Here is a 14557-nt window from a genome sequence, read left to right as displayed (position 1 = left end):
CTCCAGGCTCCGAGCCATCAGCCCAGAGCCCGATGCGGGGCTCGAACTCACGGACCGCGAGATCGTGACCTGGCTGAAGCCGGACGCTTAACCGACTGCGCCACCCAGGCGCCCCGAAACAATTCTTTAAAAATGAAGTGTGAGGATGGTAAAATATCCCTACGGATGTGGGGGTGACTTGGGAACCAGATCCAAAGTAAATGCAGTACATGGAGAGAGCTAGAAACCACCCCTCTCCCCTGCCCCCACCCCGCCACCTTGCAAAGTTCCAAAATCAGCTGAGCAATTGCAGCACCTTGGGAATGAGTGCCTATCACCTCCCAGGCTAAGGGACGGGATGTCAATGCTCATTTGCATACAGACTCACGGGCACGGCTCCCGGAGGGCTATAACCATTACAGAGCTAATGCTTTTCCCCAAGCTTGCGATCCACGGTGGAGATACGCGATCTATAAAAGTACTGTCATCTATCAATAAACAAAGAAAAATAAATTCGTTAATGTCAAACTAGTAAAAGCCCTTTTTTTCCCTCTTTTCAAAGTGCGAGTTGATAGCTGAGTGAGAAATAGGCTCCCCCCTCCCCCCCATGGGTAATTTGCAAAACCCCTACATACAGGAATAAGAAAAAGCAGTTACAAGGAGGAGAGAAAGTCTCCAAATGTGGGAACATATTGCTCTCTCTTCCAGCCTCCCCTCCCTGAAATGTTACTGTAGTAACGGGCAACCTTCCTCTCAAGTCCTTTTGCCCCACGTCCAAGAGAAATAGCACCATGATTGATACTGGATCTTCAAAGTCACAAATATATAGAAATAAATTCAAGCCCTGGTTCAAATGAACGACTGCATGTTAGATGTCAGCTGACACGGGGTTGAAATCTGTCTCTCTTTGGCTTCAGTCCCAAAGCTGAAGTTGGCAACCTGAGATTTTTCTCTGGTGGTTGCACCAATGGCATCTCTCTCTGCCAACCTCGGTTTCTTGTCTTGAGATTTCTTTCCTGGAGGTCAGAATGATTTTCCCCTTGCGCCTTGAAGGATAAACCCACACGGGGTGGCTATGACACTGAGCTCTGTGCCAGGATGCGGAAGTCAGATTAAGGATTTTGTAGGTCCAGGTTTGTATGATTTTGAGAAGTTTAGCACAGTGGGGAACTGGCCTTGTTAATTACTCAGATAAATGCTAATTGACCTATAAAATGCAGGATGAAGTTGTTAAGATCTGCTCCAACTGGCTTTATGGAAAGACGGAGGGGCTCAGGCTGTGGCTACAGCTCTCCTGAGGCAGGCAGGCAGGCAGCTATGTGTCACAAAACCAGATGGCCTTTCCATGTCAGTGAAGGGCCTCTTAAGGATATCTGAAGGATAAGAAGAGGCTCAGTTAAAGTACACTGTGGCGAACCAAGCTCCTTAACACGTTCTAGCCAGTTGAAACCTAATATCGAAACAAAACACCAAGCTACAAGTCACCAAGAGGGAACTCCAGGGTAAAAACATTTGGAGGACCAAGCCTAGGACTTGGGAAGCTGTCACTGAATATTCTCACCGTTACTGGGCGAGCAACAGGCAATTCTAGTGTATTTCAGCAGGTCTGGTAGGAGGGGGTGCTCAGCGCTTAGTTGTTAAAAGTTTAGCTAGGAAGCAAGTGTGAATGCATCATTACCACACGTGAGCACATTCCATGGTATTATGTCTGTTTCATGTTTGTGTCAGTTTTGCAATATAAATATTCAAAGGACACCGACTCTCTCCTCTTGAACTCAATTGCTAGTATTTAGCATAGATTCTACAAGGATGCTTGAACAATATTATCGGATTTTGCTGACTTTTATACAGGTCAGCAAGCTCAGCTGAAGAGTTAGAAAAACACAGCCTCTCATCCCAGTAAAATAAATTATGCGAGCCAAGAGTGCCTCCCAGATTTGTCATATAAATTAGCAGTAAAAAAAAAAAATATATCTCCCAGACAAACTAAGCCTCGAATCTAATCCCCATGTCGGTCACCTCTTTTCTAATTATCACTAAAGCATGACTTAGCTGGATGAACCATAGCTCAAGAGGGAGCATTAAAGTGCAGACATTAGCCATGATGATTTCTCCCAGGCACTGAATAGAGTGGAAATGTATCTCTAAGACTGAGCAGTGGCCTGAAGATATTCTAGATTTGTGTTAAGGACTGACGATCAAAAGCAAGGAGAATCAAACCAGTGCCCAAAGGCAGATAAGAGGGAGCCTGCAATCTACAAGGTGCGGTGTCAAGACCCAGTGAACTTCAAGAAAGACAAATGGTTCTACCAAGAACCAACCCATATCCATCTTCCAAGGCTCCGAAAGCCTGAAACACACGAGTCAGCCTGCACAAGCCAAGAAACCATATGTGCGTCACGACAAGGAGAACATTAGGGACCGAACAAAGGGAAGGAAATGTTGGACTCAAAGAAAGAAGAGGGAGAGGGGAGGAAAATGTTTTGGGCAGATGATTTGCAACCGGGTCTTAATTTATAAAGGTGACTGAGTGACAACACAGAGAGGTCAATGCCTTTGAAAGACGTTTTGTTACTTACAACTCCCAAGGGAAGGGGATCACGCCATGCCACCCAGGGCCACGTAGTGAAGCACCAGGTTTGGTCAGGAGACAGAAGCAGGAGTGGGGAGTGTGGGGGCGGGGGGAATAGAGGCCAATAGAGGCCACAGCCTTTATTGGGATTTCTGCGGTAAGGATATGATAGGACAAGGTAAACAGCTGAGGATTGACTTGTTTGAATAATTCCTGAGAGCCTTGGGGGCATAGGGACTGTCCCTGGTTGTCTAGTACCTGAGTTGATTTAGGGCAGGGGAAATACTGGTTTGATGTGTGAGTCAGGTAAGGAGGTGGTTGGGAACAGGGCCTCAGGATTGGTTGGAAGGTTTGTAATATGGTTTTGAGGTTTCTACCGAAGCTGGATCACAGGGAAGATGCGAACAATTTTGGCTATCTAGTTTGGCCCTGTCATTGATGGAGGCCAAATAGACAAATACAGAATCTAAGAAGGCACAGAGCAGGGGAATCTTCTACATCCCTATATATTCATAGTACCCAATCCATTGCTGTACATGTGGTTGAAGATCAATAAATACTGGTTGGTTGGTTGATTGGTAGGGCAGACGGTTGCATAAGACTTTTTGGCCATCGAGAACCCTTGAGAGAGACAAATGGCACTCTCCTTTTTTCCCTAAAGCACACCCTCCTGTAGCAGAACTTGCCAGCCGCAAGGTTGTATCCCAAGTTGCTCAAGGATGAAATGGCTTGGGTAAGAGATATGTCGATATCTTTCTCGTGTAGGCAATCTTTGCTAGTAGCGATATGTGCACTTATGTCTTTATATTCCCGATCTATTTTTTATCCTTCGCCATAAACTTGCCAGGGATAAAACGTTCCCTCATTTACTAAGAACAAGGCATGCAAAGCAGAATCTTTGGTGGGTCCTCAGTAACGTTAGACATGCTCCAGGGGCTCCTCGTCTGACAGTCAAATCCAGATGTCTCACAATTATCCTGTGAGGTCTTTAAGAGCTGGCCCCACCCCCTCTCTGATCTCTACTCCCACCCACTACCCCTCTGTGACTGTGCCCTGGCCACACAAGCCAACTTGTAGCTCCTGGAGCACAGCAAGCAGGGCCTTTGCATTTACTGTTCTTTTACCTGGAACACCCCCAAGATATCCGTGTAGCTTCCTTTCTTGCCTCCTTCAGCTTTCCAATTCAATGTCACCTTTGTCGATGAGGCTTTGGCTACCCCATATAAACTACCAAACTATTCCCCTTACACACACGCGCGCACACACTTCATTTTTTATCCTTGGCGTTACTTCCTTGTATACATAGCATTTATCACCAGTTCTACCACTTGCTGTCTTATATACTTATTTTTGTGCACATATACCCCTTCTCCCCCCAGTAGGATATAAATTCCGTGAAAACAAGAATTTTGGCAATCAAAAGCTAGAAGAGGGTCTGGCCCATGATTGTGCCCAATACACATCTGGTGAATGAATTAATGAATGGCCCAAATAAAAGCATACATTCCCTCTTATTCTCTCGCTCGGATTTTTTTTTTTTCTCTTAGTTCCACGCCCAGACTTCCCACTGGGTAAGAGAAACTGGCCACCGAATGACACACAAATTTGTTCTGTAAGAAAATCATTCCCACCCTCCATAGCTCTCCTCCTGTTAGCCCTCATCTGGGTAAATGGCACCACCATCCAGAAACTGGGAGCCACGTTTCCTGTCGTCTCCTGGTCCCCCCACGCTGGGTGCATGAGCAAGTCCTACATGGTCAACCCCCAGAACATAGGTTGCCCAGACTAAGCCACTATCCTGTTTCACTCAACCTCCTAACCTGTCTCTCCTATTCAATTCCTGACCCACCCCCATCCCCACCCCCACCCAGTTTGCCCACAGTAACCAGAGAGGGCTTTCAAAAATTACCTAAGATCAGGTAAGTACCCTAGAAGCCCTTGGATGTCTCCCCAGATTTCCTATTATCGGCCCCCATATTCCGTGTGGTCTGGCCCTGCTCACCCTGGAAACTCATCCTTTGTCACCCTCCTCCCCCTGCTCACTTTACTCCCGCCCTGCTGGGTCCATGCAACCTTTTGAGGATCCCAAGTTTATTCTGTCCTGGAACCTTCTTCCCACTTGCTTCTTCCGCTCTTCTTTGCATGGGTGGTTCACAAAGTCCATTCTTTAGACGTCAGTCCAATGTCACCTCCTTAGAGAGGCATTCCACAGACCCGGTAGGTCTCCTCATGCTATATTCTATCATACCGTCTTGTTACTTCAAGTACTTTACGATTACTCATTATTTTATTTAATAGTCCATGGGGCTGTCCTTTCAGCTGGACCCTGGGAATTACCTCTCTGGATAAGGGTAACATTTTAGAGAGTGTATCAGGCCAGAGAACTTGCACCTTTTTCCTCTCTGGGTGCCCTTTCTTAATGTCTCCATCCAGCAGTGAGTGTTCCTTTACCCTCTTCCTGATATCAAATTCTGCCCTTCTGAAAGTAGCCAGTGTCAATGATGTATGTGTTAGCATGAGGGGACAAACTCCAATCAATTGCTAGTGTCTGCCTAGAGTCCTGTGTGGAGAATTCTGAGGTGTACCACAGGCTAAGCGAGACATTCTACTTTGACCAGTTCATGATGTGAAGCCCGGGTAAGGGAAGGAGCAGACAGGATATGTGGTCATGTATTTATCACATACTTAAGTTTATTCTTACTTGCTCCAAGATCATTTGCAATTTTATTCTTTCTTTCTCTCTCTCTTTCTTTCTTTCTTTCTTTCTTTCGAGAGAGGGCACATGTGAACGAGGGGCAGAGGGAGAGAGGGAGAGAGAGAGAGAGAAGCGGGGCTCGCCCAAAGAGCGGCTTGTGCTCACTCAAAACAGGGCTCGAGCTCACAAACTGTGAGATCATGACCTGAGCCAAAGTCAGATGCTTCACCAGCTGAGCCACCCAGGCGCCCCTTTATTCTTATTTCTAATTTGGCAGAAAGGATTTGGTCTTCTAGAAAAGCATTTCAAGTATCAACAACAAATGAGAAAGTTATTTCATAGACTCAGTACCTTCTTCAATCATATCACTAAGGAAACAAATACTTCTTAAAGGATCCTCAAGCATCCTTAAATGTTTTTGAATACGTAACTTATTTAATTATCACTTTTTAGAAACCCTCAAGAATTTATTATCACTTTTTCACGTAAGAAAATTAAGCTTTTACATATTGATCTTTTCCCCCATACAGCTAGTATATAACAGAGCTAGAATCTCCCCTCTGCTCTGGCATTTTGCGGAGTCCAGGATCATTTGCTACACATAAGTTCCTCCGTTGTCTTTGCTTAAAGCAGTCCTGTGGATCAGGGGGATGGGAAAGGATGGTTATATGGACACAGAAGAGAAAACCTCTGCCCATGAATTGTCACCTACTTGGAGAAGTGGAACCTATCTATACTCACAACCCAAGACTCTTGAAACTTTAAATCCATAGACAAACAAGGGAAGGTGAATCTAATTAGAACTATACCTATAATGAATATTTAGATGATGAAAAAAATATGTAATTAGATCTGGCAGTGATGAATCAAGGAAGACTTTCTGGAGGGAATCATTTGTATGAGGTTTTGAAAGAGTATTGATAAAGGGGGGCAGGGATTCTGGGAATAGGAAAATGAGAACCTCATGTCTAAGATGGTTAGTTGTAGCTTTTCAGGTGGACCGTACTTGCGAATGTGTTTGAATGGGAGAAGCTGTATAAAGAAATCACCATTTATTTCTTTGGAAAACTCTATTATGTTCTGCTTAAATGGCTGAAATGTCAGGGTGCCTACAAAAGTTATTTTTAAAAATTGATCGTTAAATTGAAACTATCTAGTGAAGGAATTATAAAAGCCAGCTGTCAGAAAAGCCCCCTCACTGAAAACTAAGGAGGCATCGCGGAGTTGTCACAGAGGAGTGATGAATAGATGTTGGGGACGTCTTCTCATTCTGTCTTTTTGGTTCTACCCCAACGGAAAGAAAAAGCAGATTGGGGAACTGAGAGTATGAAAAGATAAACGTGACTGTTGCTCGTGACCTATTCTGTGCCAAGACCCTTTCTTTTTCTGTCTCACAGGTGCGTCTTTAGCTACTATCTGTGGAGGTAGGAGGGTAAATTGGGGAGGCAGTGCAACGGAATGACCGTTTCATTGTTTTACATCCAGACTGTAATCGCTAAGTAGATTATCACCATCAACCAGTGGTCCACCAGGAAGTACAAAAAGTTCTGAGAGTGACCGGGCAGGCAGGGATGACCTCTGACCTGCCTTCGAGGTCATCAAACCCACAGTGCTCCTCTTCCCAAACCAAATATAGACTGAGCTCCGTGAGTGTTAAAACAGCTTTGCATTTGGAGATTTTAGAAAAAATGTCCCAGCCAACTGGAGTTGGAGGCTGTTGTGGATCGCTGTTCTCCCAGCCTTCCTTCTGAAAAGGGCTCTTTCCACACCATGGGACTATGGTGGGCACATCGCTCTACAGCTAAACAATCCTGGATATAGACGACGGGCATGTGACCTCACTACGGTCCTCTTCGGTCCATATATGGACCACTACGGTCCATATATGGACTGAATGATATGCTAGGGAGGGAAGGTTTTTCTCTCTTCTCTTTACCTCTAAGGAGGATATAAACCAGGGAGAACCAGAGATCACCTTCGTTGTCACCTGGAGAAAATCTGTCCGGAGTCAACAGAACTAGCTGCCTGCAGAAGTAAGAGGTGGTGACAACCGTCATTTGAACCCCAAGACCCGGCTGGGGTCGAACTCAGGTCACCTCTCGGCCTTCTGGCTTAGAGGAATGTAATACTGTGATTTATTATAAGAAATGTACATTTGGTGTTCATCCACATTTCTGGCTTCTAGAGCTCCTAAAACCCTTGGGATTTCATAAGCAATACGAGAGGCCAAGGTGTGTTTTGTATTCCGAACAAGCTCCTTTAAACCATACCTGAGTTTATGTTAATGAGGTGATTTTGGAAAGCCCCTAAGGATTTGGGCTGGTTGCCAGGAGAAGCAACCACGGTCATTAGGGGGTTGGAACTTTCAGCCCCAACCCCCTGACCTCCGGAGAAGAGAGAAGGGTTAGAGGCTGAATACCAACAGCTAATGATTTGAGCTAATGAAACCTCCACAAAACCCCAAAAGGATGGGGTTTGGAGAGCTTCTGTGTTGGTGAACAAGAACCCATCTATATTCTGGGATGGTGGTGCATCCCAAACTCCACGGGGACAGAAGCTCCTGTGCTCAGATCCCTCCCTTCCAGATCTTACCCTATGTATCTCCATCTGGTAGTTCATTTGTATCCTTCGATATCCTTCGAAGAAACCAATAATCTAGCAAGTAAACTGTTTTCCTGCGTTCTGTGAGCTGTCCCAGGAAATTAAACAAACGGGAGGAGGGAGTCATAGGAACAGCACCCCACCCCTACCCCCCTGCCACCTTGATCCAGCCAGTCCATGGCGAAAAGATAGCTAAGATCTCATTCAGGAGTGTGAGGAATGAAATATTCAAAATTTGGCTTGAAATCACTTCTGATCCTAAGCAGACCCGAAGCTTAGAAATCAGAACTTCAGGGATGCCTGGGTGGTTGAGTACATTAAGCATCCGTCTCTTGATTTCAGCTCGGGTCATGCTCTCACTGTTCATGAGTTCCAGCCCCGCATCCGGCTCTGACAGTTCAGATCCTGCCTGGGATATTCTCTCTCTCTCTCTCTGTCTCTGTCTCTCTCTCCCATTCATGTGTGTGCACATACTCTCTTGCTCTCAAGGTAAATAAATAAACTTAAAAAAAAAAAAAGAAATCATGTGCTCAGGAAGGTTTTTGACTATAAGAGAAATTTCAGGGTAACGTTAGAAGGTTATTTTCTATTTAAGCCTGGAGGGAAATCCAAAAGTAGTTTGAGAGATTGAGAATAATTAAAAGGCAGAGAGAAAGGAATCAAATTATACCTAGGTGTTTACACTTAAGTATTATTTAAGTATTAATTAACACTCCTGTCACTTTTAGCTATGTGCCAGGTACCCTTCTAAGCACTTAAAAGATATTAGCTCATTTCACCTTTATAACAACCCAATGAGATAAAATAATGATATACTTGAAAATAATTTAACAGGATTTTACCACTGGTAATAATATCTACCATTTGGGGGGCTCCTGGGTGGCTCAGTCGGTGAAGCATCCGACTCCTGATTTGACTCAGGTCACGATCTCACGGTTCGTTGAGATCGAGGCCCATGTCAGGCTCTGTGCCCCATGTCAAGCCTGCTTGAGATTCTCTCTTTCTCTCTCCCTGCCCCTCCTCCACTCATGCTCTCTCTCTCTCTAAAAATAAATAAATAAACTTAAAAAATATATATCTACCATTTTTAAGTGCTCACTGTACCTTTATTTTATGTCCAATATTTCATTCAATCTTCACGACAAACATAAAAAGCAGGTACAGTTACTATGACTATTTTATGAATGAAAAAACAAGCAAACAAACAAGAGAAGTTAGGTAGCTTTCCAAAGGCCACACAGCCAAGGGTGGTATACTCGAATCCCTATCCGCCTGCCTTTAAAACCTGTACTTGGGGGGCGCCTGGGTGGCTCAGTTGGTTGAGTGTCCGACTTCGGCTCAGGTCATGATCTCACAGTCCATGAGTTCAAGCCCCGCGTCAGGCTCTGTGCCGACAGCTCAGAGCCTGGAGCCTGCTTCGGATTCTATGTCTCCCTCTCTCTCTGACCCTCCCCTGCTCATGCTCTGTCTCTCTCTGTCTCAAAAATAAATAAAAACATTTAAAACGAAACAAAACAAAAACCTGTACTTGGAATCACTGTACTATAGCCTATCAATATTTAGTTACTCTCACTATCTTACTGTTCTAATATAGTTTTATATTCTCACAGAGTAAAACAAAAGCAGGCATATCCAATACCTATACATATTTAACAAGATTATTACCCAATACCATCATCTGTCTGAAGGCAGCTTATTCAAATTGGAGGCAAGGCACACAGGATAAAATTAAGAGCTTTCGAAAGTTGTCTTTGCAACTATCCAAGCTAATAAAGCCAGAGGATAAAACCATAGGCAGCATATCAACTTCCTTTAGGGACAGTTATTCTCATCTTAATTTCCATGCTGTCAGTTGACGGATGTTGATTGAAAGTCAGGTTGATGGGAGATCACAAGTGTTCTGAGATATTTTAAGGAGAGTTTGATAAAGCTACGATTTACAAAGTGTGGAAAATCTGCAAGGAAGAGTGCAGTGTCCTGCATTAATCACAGCAGGAAACCCTTAGACCTCCTCTTGTCCCCTTGAAGGTACATAAAGAAGCAGTTCCTGGAACGAGGGAGGGGAGCTGTGTGGAAAAGGACTGCCCACCCACGCTGGGCCTTCATCAGAGCAACGTGGCTAACCCACAGCCACCTGGAAAGTAAGAGACTGAGGGGAATAACCCCCCCCCCCCCCGACTGCCTTTCTTTGCTACACTGTGATCTCCTTTCAGTGCCTCAAAGCCAACCCAAAGCCAGAGGGTCAAGGATTCTGTTGAATCTGCCAGCATGTGGGACCACATGACAGGGCGAAAAGGGGGTGGGGACCGTCTGAAAGGCAAAAGGACAACATCCAAGAAGTTGATGATGGCCCACATCGGTGTATGTGCCTTGAGAAAACTGAATTTCCAAGCCTGCCCAAGTGTAGGTCCCTGAAACAGCCTAAGTAACCGGTCTCTATCCTCCTTCCAGTCGTGTCAGTCCAAAATGGCCTCGGACCCAAGTTGGACCAGCCTACAGCTTTGGTCTCCTTTGGTGTTCTTCCTTAATCGGCGGGCACCGTGGAGTGCAGAGTGCTGAAGGTCCCCCTCCACCCCCAGCTCAAGGCTAGCGCGGCATTCGCACCTCGAACCAACCTCTGGGGTGGCCCCGTTTGTTGTTCGAGCCAAAGGCTTCCTTGGGAAATTTCACCGCCGGTCTGCTCAGTAGATACCTTGCCCTGAGGTAAGCTTGGAAAGGTTACAAGTTTAAGCAACAGCCAGAAACTCTGGCTCCCGTTTCTAGACTTGTGCAAAGTACGTGTGGTTGCTGCACAGGCAACCCAAAGAGATGTTGGAACTAGCGTGTTTGTTTAAGCTGTCCGGTGAGATAAAGTGTCAACATGTTGGCTCAGTTCAATTTCCTTTCTTCATCCTTCCTGAGAAACCACTTGACGCAGGGGTTGCACACACACACGGCTCATCCTTTACTCGTTTACTCGTGTGTGTTCTTATCCAGCTCACCTCGACGAGGATGTCCCACTGCGTCTTACTCAGCCTTGGGCCCTTGGGTTAACACTCTGTGCGTTGCTTGTTTCCCTCTGCTCTCGTCGCTATAAAAATTATTTGCTCTAGTCTCAGTCCTTACACCTGGCTGAAAAAATGGGGAGATGAAAAGAAAAACCTAATTGCTGCTAAGTTAGTGACGTGGCTTTCAACGTGTGCTCTGCCTGTGACTAGCTCTTGAAACGTAGCTTTAAAACCTCCCACTCACCAGCTCAGTGGTCTGAGTCATTTGGGGTTGCAGCTCTGAGGACTGAGGTCAGGCTCTTGAGCAAGCGGGACCTGTATCCTCGGTTCTCAGGGCACTGTTTTCGAAAGCAAGGATTTCTCTGTCATACAGTCACATGCGCTACTGAGGAGGAAGAAGAGCGGATGGAGAAATGAGTTCCCAGCAAGGGCTGAGTCTATCTGACACGGTTTTTAGTTTATTTAGACAAAAGTGACCAAGAGGAGAAGACTATTGCAAAACTTCAGCATAACATTGCTACGGTTTCCACTACTTGACGTGGTGCCTTGCGTTCTCCTTGGCTAGACCACAGTTTCAGGTAACGATAGACTCCGTGGTCTCCTGTGCTTACACCTTAGTGAGAAGGAATCCATTTCGCAGTCTCCTTGATACGCGTTTTCTTTTTGACGCGTCGTGTCCCTTCATCAGCCACCTTTATGTGGTTCTAGACCACGCTGGTAGGGAAACCTGGCAGAATTCAGACGCCCCAGCAGTTTCCGCATCCCCCTTCTTCCACTGAAATTATAACTGGAGCCTCGAGCTCATGTGCTGATGATAAGACAAGAGAAGAGGGGACTCAGATTAAAGACAGAGATGAGCACCCTGGATAAAGATGTGAGAGACCCCAGACCAGGTTACTTGGGAACGCTGTAGACGCTTCTTTTCAGATAACCTAAAAGATAACGGGGAAGGAGATTGTCAGTTTGGATCGGTTGAGGTTCCTGGAACAAGAGACAGGGTAAGAGGACTTGGGCAATTTCTTTCCGGGGTACAGTTAGAGCCCAGTGAGGAAGAGTACAGATTTCGGAGTCAAAGAGACCCGGAAATGAGACCTGGTTCTCTGACTTACTGGCTGCAAAATCTTGGGCACAGCACTTAACCTCTCTGCAGAGACTTATAATGAGGATTAAATGAGATTAATGGAAACACAGTACTCAGGATAGAATCTGGCACCAGAGAAAGTACTCCATAAATATTAGCTTCTGTATTTAGCCTCGAGTTTTTTATTAATCCTTTCCTTTCAAACCCCCATGCCCAGCACGTGCACAGAGACCCATTCTCATGCAACCATGGAGCTTAGTCCTTTTGCATTCAGCCCCAAAGCTGCCTGTCTCCAGCTTTACCCAAGTTCCACAGTCTCAGCTACCTCTTACTAGTCAGCTGATATTGTAGCTTCTGACCTAATTCGATTATTTTTTAATTTTTTAAAAAATGTTTTATTATTTATTTTTGAGAGAGACAGAGAACGAGCAGGGGAGGGGCAGAGAGAGAGAGAGGGAGACAGAATCTGAAGCGGTCTCTAAGCTCAGAGCCCGACCTGGGGCTTGAACTCATGAACCATGAAATCACAGCCTGAGCCGATGTCGGCCACTTAACCAACTGAGCCACCCAGGTGCCCCAATTTCTGACCCAATTTAAAGTATTGTACAGTTGACTCTTGAACGACACGAGTTTGAACAACGCATGTCCTCTTAAACATGTTTTTAATTTTTAAAAAATATTTTGAGGTTTATTTTTCGGAAAGAGTGCATGCAAGCGGGGGAGGGGCGAAGGGAGGGAGGCAGAGGATCTAAAGCGGGCTCCACGCTGACAGCAGAGAACCCTACGTGGGTCTTGAACTCACAAACCACGGGATCATGACCTGAGTTGAAGTCAGATGCTTAACCGACTGAGCCACCCAGGCGCCCCCCCACCTTTTTCTTAGATTTTTAAAAAATGTTTATTTAAACATGATTTTTTTAAATACAGTACAGTACTGTAAATGTATTTGCCTTATCATTATCTTAATAACATTTTATTTTCTCTAGCTTGGTTTACTGGAAGAACACAGTACAGAATACACATAACATACAAAATACGTGTTAATCGACTGTGTTATCTGTAAGTCTTCCTTCCGGTCAACAGTAGGCTATTAGTAGTTAAGTTTTGGGGGAGCTGGAAGGAACACACAGAGTTTTTACTGCACAGGGTGTCAGCATCCCTAGCCCCTTTGTTGTTCAGGGATCAGCTATAGTTGCCCCATGTCTGTTTCTTTCATTCAATCTCCCTCACGTAGAACCTGATGAAGATCCTATTATTGAAGGCTTGCCTATTTCTCTTCAATCTTCGAGTCTGGAATCTATGTTCCAAGAGCTAAAATCTTTGAGCTGGAGGGAACGTTGGCATCATCTAGCCTAGGGTAAAAGCAACGTTGCAGCTAAGTCTAAGATGGGCGGAGAACTCAAAGGGCAGGGAGTAATGTCTGTAGAGAAGTCTTCTCGGTGTGGTTCACTTCTGTAGAGAATCTTCAAAGAGGGTCAGAAGTTGACAGTAAGTGGAGGAGGGGAGGTTGTTTAACAAAGGAAATGTGCAAACACTGCATGTTCTAAGGTACAGGAACATAGAATGGCTAAAGGCTTGGGTGTCAGGAGGGAAGTTGAGATAAGGCTAGACATAGGAAGAATTTCAGAAAAGAAAGTCATGCAAACATTGAAAGATGTTTTCAGCATTTTAGGAACACAAATTTCTTTACCCACGTTGAGTGCCCTAAAGTGGATGGTGAAGACACACACTGTCTTTTCTGAAATAGATGATTAGTTCAATACCGTGTACATCAGGGTCTCGAAACCTGAGTTTATGTTTTCTTTTCTGTGATGACTTAATCTGAACTCTCACATCTGAGCCCTCCGCCATATTTCCAACAAGCATTTAACGTAGCTTGAATACCTCCAATGCCAAGGAGCACAATCCTGGGAGAGGCAACTAATTCCGTCCTTTTTAACTTTAAATTTATTTTTCAACTGAGGTATAATTACATACAGTAAAACGCACAGACCTTAAGTATACAGTTTGAGACATTTTGACAAATATACCTGTGTGTCCAATGGCTTGATCAAAATGCAGAAAATTGCCATCACACAGAAAATTTCCCCATGATCCTTTCCTGTTAACCATCCTGCCTCCCTTCTCCCCCAGGGAGACCCAATTCTGATTTCTATTCCCACAGATTAATTTCGCCTTTCCTGGACTTCCCATAAGTAGAATTATTCAGTGCGTGTACTCCTGTCTGGCTTTTTTCCCCACATAATGTAATATTTTTGAGATTCATCTATGTTGCTGTGTGTATTAATAGTATTCACTGCTGGTCAGTATCCCACTATATGAATTAAATTACCTCCATTTGTGTATCCATTCTGCTACAGCTGAACATTGGCATGGTTTCCAAATTCTGGTTTTTAGAAATAACGCCACAGTGAACATTCCCATACTGTTGTTTGTAGACATAAGATTTCATTTCTTTTGGAATTCCTAGATCACAAAATAGGCGACTCCTTGTAAGAAAATGCCAGTTTTCATATATTAAAAAAATAAATAAATAAATAAATTAAAAAAAAAAAAGAAAAAAAAAAAAAAGAAAATGCCAGTTTTCCAAAGTGGTTGTACCATTATGGATTTGTAGTTCTTTATTGTTTTTGAGTCCTTTG

At 44.5% G+C, this 14557-nt stretch overlaps 1 long non-coding RNA gene across 1 annotated transcript; it reads right to left on the bottom strand.

Annotated features, from left to right (window-relative positions):
* Nucleotides 1-4714: 4714 nt before the first annotated feature.
* On the bottom strand, nt 4715-11810 carry LOC125915256 (uncharacterized). The gene is made up of 2 exons (XR_007455616.1): nt 9370-11810; nt 4715-9132 (listed from the first exon to the last, which is right to left on the bottom strand). It is a non-coding gene; the product is annotated as an uncharacterized LOC125915256 (long non-coding RNA).
* Between the last annotated feature and the right edge of the window lie 2747 nt (nt 11811-14557).

The sequence above is a fragment of the Panthera uncia genome, chromosome D1 (genome assembly GCF_023721935.1).
Source record: "Panthera uncia isolate 11264 chromosome D1, Puncia_PCG_1.0, whole genome shotgun sequence".
Taxonomy (NCBI): domain Eukaryota; kingdom Metazoa; phylum Chordata; class Mammalia; order Carnivora; family Felidae; genus Panthera; species Panthera uncia.
Note: the sequence above shows the minus strand (reverse complement) of the source record. Positions and strands in the feature narration are given on the sequence as shown.